This window comes from Oryzias latipes, chromosome 6 (assembly GCF_002234675.1).
Source record: "Oryzias latipes chromosome 6, ASM223467v1".
NCBI lineage: Eukaryota > Metazoa > Chordata > Actinopteri > Beloniformes > Adrianichthyidae > Oryzias > Oryzias latipes.
Window position 1 is genome coordinate 22,441,662 of NC_019864.2, and position 6,000 is coordinate 22,447,661.

The window sequence follows — 6,000 nt, forward strand, 5'->3', positions numbered from 1 at the left end:
TGTCTTAGACCTGATTGAACACTATTTGAGTCATCAGTGGTTAGGCTTAGTAGCTTACTTGTTTGTCAGATACCTGTCAATAAAACCACTGTATTCAAAATAAATAGGATTTTATGCATCCATTATCCTTCCCCCTACCCTCCGTCAAGACATGATCCCGTGATCCCGTACACAATTAATACTTAAAAAAAAATATTTAAAAAAGTATGAAGCATGCTTGTTCACCAATCATGTCCACACTCTTAAAGAGTTTGAACAAAAGAAAAAAAGACAGAAATAAAGAACTTTACTATAACAAGCTGTGATGGAATGCAGTCCATCCATTATAGTATGTGCATACTGAGTCACATCTCTGCTTTCAGTGCCAATGGTTACTAAGAAAAAGGTTTTATATAATGTTTTATTGATTTGAGAATTGTTGTTATCCTGCATATTGAATATTGTTGATTCCACGCATGATTTTATCTAGCTGGATTAACAGAAAAACATGTTTACATAAAATATTATCTTGATATGATCTTATTAAAAGGATCCCCATGTTGACATGCATGTAAGTGTAGCTACCGCCTTGATGATGTGTTGTTCCTGCTCTCACTGTGTTTTGGGATTTTTCTCAGTGCTCTGTATTTGTTTTATATTCACTGCACCAGCAGCTCCTTCTGCTTGTTTTGATTTTACTCAAAATTAAACCCATTCTTTTTTTTTTATCTAATTAACTCCTTGTATCTTTCCTGAATTTTGTGCAAAGCACCTGCATCTCTTATTTTATTTATCAATTTTTACAGGCTGTAACCTTTATTTTTCTCACACACTTTTCCTTGTACACTTTTGAAAACATTTTCTGTGAGGCCTACAATAATACCTTCATAAATTTCTGGAAAAATCTTGCTTTGGTACACAATAAAACGACATTTCCATGAACCCAGTCAATGTAGGTGAAGGGGTCAGACTAACAATAACGTGACAAGCTGCACCTGTGTCTTTAGTAAATTAGAGCCCCTGATGACAGCAATTCATGCCTGTTCTGACACATTTCTAGCATGTTGTATTGATAATCATGGCATCTTTACATTTACTTTTGCTATTCTACAGTTGGTGAGGGTTAATTGCAAAAAAAAAAAAAAAACAAGAATACACATTTGTGAATCCAGCTTTTTTCATGGTAAAACTTATTTGCAAAGCAGCTCATTTTAAAGGTTATTCAAACATGGACCATTAACGTTGACTGAGCAGGAGCTGATTTTAGGCATGTAGAAGCTATCTTTGCTTTCTTGTTTTCTATTTCCAGGCAGTTGCCACATTCTGCCGTACAGTGTTCAGGAAACCGAAGAGCCACAGACTGCAATTTTGTGTTCCTCTGCTGACAGTTCCACATGCTTCAGTGACAGCACTTAGAAAAGCCATTCAAGGGCAAAAGTATAAAAGAGGTAGCTGCTTGTATGTGTGCATGGACATGGAGGTGTTGTGTTGAATATGTCACTTTTTTTTTTCCTTTTTATGTCAAGCTCTTCAAAAGCATGTTGTGATAACCATTTTGTGCATGCCTGCGTTTTTTCTGTTTTGTAGAGGCAAATAATAGAAGCATCACTGTGATATCAAAATCCATCAACAAGGAAATAACCTTGTTCCACTCCATAGTGTTAAAACCTGCCTTTAAAGATCGGTAGGAAATCAAAACATGATCATCTGCTTTTGTTTTTGTAAACATTATAAATTTACAACCTTGTCAGCTGGTGAAATGAGAGTCCTTGTCAATGATAAAATACAAAGAAAGTGATACAATTTCCTGCAGTAGAAAGTAAAAGCAAGAGGAAAAAAAACTGGAATTGATGACAAACTGAATTTGTCTAGAGAATACAGCCTTGCCTAGTTTCTCAGACATATCGTTCGTTAACCCTTGTGCTATCCTATGACCCCACCCTTACATTGACGCGTTATCCCTACCATGACAAAGGTGGATAAAGGTGGAAAGGTTTCATGTAATCCATCGACACCAGTGAAGATCACAAATCATTGAAGAAAAAAGGTTCAGAGCACTGTCTAGTGGGTCTAGATGACCCAACTCCTAATGTTAAAGTGCCTAGGATAGCACAAGGGTTACACCAGTTGTCTCACATTATAGCTTCCTCCTAATTGCCTGATTTATTGCGGACCATAAATTAGTATTTTGACCCAAAATAAACATATTCAAGTCATTTTTTAAATTACTAGCAGCATACAAGTCACTATTTGTAAATGAAAAAAAAAAGTTGCATTTTGAATATGAACTGATGTCATGTTTCAGCATGCCACATTATTTTTCCACCAATGGAAAAAAAGAAGTTAACACAACCTTTTTCTGAGAACAAATTATTTATTTACCGAAATAAAGGTAAACATCTATCAATCCATCGTCTCTACTAAAGGACTAAATTTAAAGAGGACTGCTTTAATTCTTTAAAAACTCGACTTTTAAAATTTGTTAAAAAAGAAACTTATTTAACAAATTAGAGTCTTATCTTGACCTTAAGTAAATATAACAAATGCTTCAGATGAAAAAAAAAAACAACACATTTTTTTGTTTATTGTGTACAGCAAAGTTTTATAAGATTGATAAAACATTCTTGGCAAAATGTCATCCAAATATGTAGTCATACCTATAATACATGGGTAAACTCTATTTCCAGAAATCTTCCATTTCTATGTGGACAGTTAAGAGGAAGGAGTCTACTGACACTCTCTATAAGCCTTGGTAATGAATCAGATTTTGTCAAGAGGATGTATAAAGTGCAAGAGTGCAGACTATTTCCCAGCTTACAGCCTGAGAGATATTGTTGGTTCCAGAATCATATTTACTGGAGGATTTCAGCCATCATGCCAAGCAATCCTACGGAAACATACTCTTCATTCACATTTAATTTGAAAGCTGTGTAGATTTTACGGAGCTTGGTATCAGGAGAAGCAGGGTGAGGAAGTATAAAAAAGAGGAAAAAGCAGGAATAAAGAGAGGTACTGCTTGGAGCTGGTGGTTTATTCAACCAAAGCTTTCCATTCAGAGGGAGGTGAGGGGTCAGGAAATGAGGTGCCTGGGGTTGAAGTGTCCCTCAGTAGATGCTTCTCTGAACTTGCACAGGTTATAAAAATTCTCCTCCAACGCACTAACACATATTCAGAGAGAAGAAACACATTATCATGTAGCATGGTTTGAACATTTCCCTGCAAACACTTTAAATTATAGTTGGCTTTTTGTTTAATTTTCTCAAAAGAAAGGCACTTCTCATGTTTAAACAAAAATCTTTTGTCTTTCTTCTATTACCTGGGTCAAGAAAAGTTAATTGCTGAATCTGGTTCGTTTATTTTTTATTTTTTTACAGTTTAAATCACAAAGGTTATAAAACATTTTAAAACATGAAAAAGGGTTACCTTTAAACACAAAACGTCTTAAGAAATGTCAAGGACTCTATAGCTGCGTTTATATGGACAAAAGTAATCGGAATGAACGCCTGATTGGAAGAAAAATGCGACATTTAAACACTATCAAGAAAGCATAAGTAAAAAAAAAAAAACATTTCGACATAGTTTACTTTTATAGGGCTGCATGCAGGAGCAGGGATTAGTAATTTCGCCAACACCAGGAAGGCCATGGTTCAAATCCAAGCCGGGTCCCTTCTGTGTGGACTTTGCATGTTTCTCCTGAACATGTGTGCATTTTTTCCAGGCACTCCAGCTTCCTCACTATATTCAAAAACAGACTTCATTACTCTACGTTGTCCCTAGGTGAGATTGTGAGTGTGTAGGGCTGCGACAGGCTGCCGACCTGTCCGGGTTGTACTGACTTTGTCCAACAGTAGTCAATTTAGGCTCTGGCAGCCCTGTTACTATGAAAAGGATATGGCAGGTAATGAAAATGGATAGAATATTATTACTAATTTTTGTTATTTGATGAAAACCTCAATTCAGAAGGTCAGAGACCAGTAAGTAAAAAATGAACAAAGTTATTAAGTAAATTTATAAATAAGCAAAACACTTAAAACAAAGACCCAAGAGAAACTATTTGACAAAATCACCACAAGTTGTCCATTGTCCCTTTTTAACTGAAATTTGGCGTTGAAAAAATAAGCAATTGGGATGAACACATATTACAAAGGTTTAATTTCAGAAATAAAAATAGGACTGCAGGACTGTATTGAGTCAGTAAAGTGTCCCTTATATTCTATAAACTAATTTGGCGCGTCAAACGATGCATATATTATGATTTACAGATTTGTAGCTGAATAACTGGCATAAAGCAGTGTAGGTAAAAACAATTATTTTATGGGATCGGCATATAATTTTATGGGAACGTTTTATTTATTTTACCCATGTCAGATCCCGGGCTCTGTAGGAAAGGACTGTAATGGCAGAAAATCAAACATGCCATGTGTAAAATTATTATTAGTTTATAATTTATTAGTCATTATTCATTTTTACTGTAAAATTTGTAAAACAAAAAAAAAATGGGCCTTGTTGCCTTTCGCCAACTGACCCATCACCATTAGGCCACACAATGTTACTTGGATATAATGCAACAGATGGAGAGAACATGAGACTTTTTATGTTAAGCCATTGATCTGAATAATTTTAGAGCCTATATCTTTAACTGCTTACATTTTTTTCGCAAAGACCTATATCTTTCCAACAGGGAGTAAAGCATAGATGAGATGAAGTGTATACGTTTTCCCTGTTTTGCACGCAGCACAATATCTCAACATGATGAATTTATGAAGGCCCAGCTCCTCATCGAGTGAATATGCTTACTGATAACAGTGAGCATTACAGTATACACAATTGTGCAAGTGAGCTAGTGTCTGTGTGTGTTCCAATCCAAGCAGAACTATCTCTTTTTTTTTTTTTACCCCTAAAGGGGGGTGTATCGCATTCCTTTAGTACTTTTAAGCATGTGGGAGTCAAAAAACTTCGAAGTGATACTGACATTTAACTACTAGTAACCTTTCTGCATTCAAAGCACCCGAATAAAAGCAGATATTTAAAATCTAAGATAAAAAGTATATGTTGCTTTTAACCTCTCTGTTCTCAAAAATTGATTTGAAAGCCAAGGCACACTGTGTTTGATTCAGGTATCTGTGCCCCTGTGCTTTCTCTTGGGGTCCCACTGGGCTTGTTGCAGAAGTGCAGCGGCTCTGATCGCTGTTTATTTGACAACACTTGTAACATGTAACCTTTTGTTTTGAAAATTCTCTCACTTAAACCATTTCTTTTCCACATACTGTATACTCCATCTTCTTGATCCCGTGAATAAATTGATGTAATTCTGCTGCTTCAATGCTGCACAACACTCCAGGTCTATCTTTAGGGCACTAGCGTGTGGTTTCGTTTCATGGCTGCTTCACAGATGTCTTTTGCATGATCACATTTGCTGGCAAGAATAGATTTTATTCTTTCTTTATTTTTTTCTTAGTCCAGTCTGTCCAGTTATACACTAAAGCCTCTGGTTACAGTACCTCCCCTTCTTTGGTGATGGTTCTAATAAAGCTAAGAGTATTGTTATTATTTTTTTTTCTTGTCCTACTATTTGCCTGTTTGGCAACTCAGGATGATGTTATTGTTGCAACAAAATTAGTCACATTTTTTAAGTGTTTGCGGAATGCATACTGAAAATGTAAAGTTATGTCCAATACAGTCTCCAATTCAAATTTAAAATGTAACTTATTTATATTATATAGCACTTTTCCTGCTAAAGAGCACCTCAAAGTGCTTTAATTAAAAAAAAGAAGAAAAAAAATGCTGCTAACCACCTTCTGTGACACAAAGTCTATTGAACTCTGGGGGCCTCTCCTTTTTTCATTCTACCTGCTTCCACTTGGGTCTATTCTCCGCAAACATGGGATTTCATTCCACCTCTATGCTGATGACAGTCAGATTTACATACCGTTAAAACAGGAAGAAGCATATTCTGCTCACCAGTTATTAGAATGTCTTGATAACATTAAGACATGGATGTCATGTAACTTCTTGCACTTA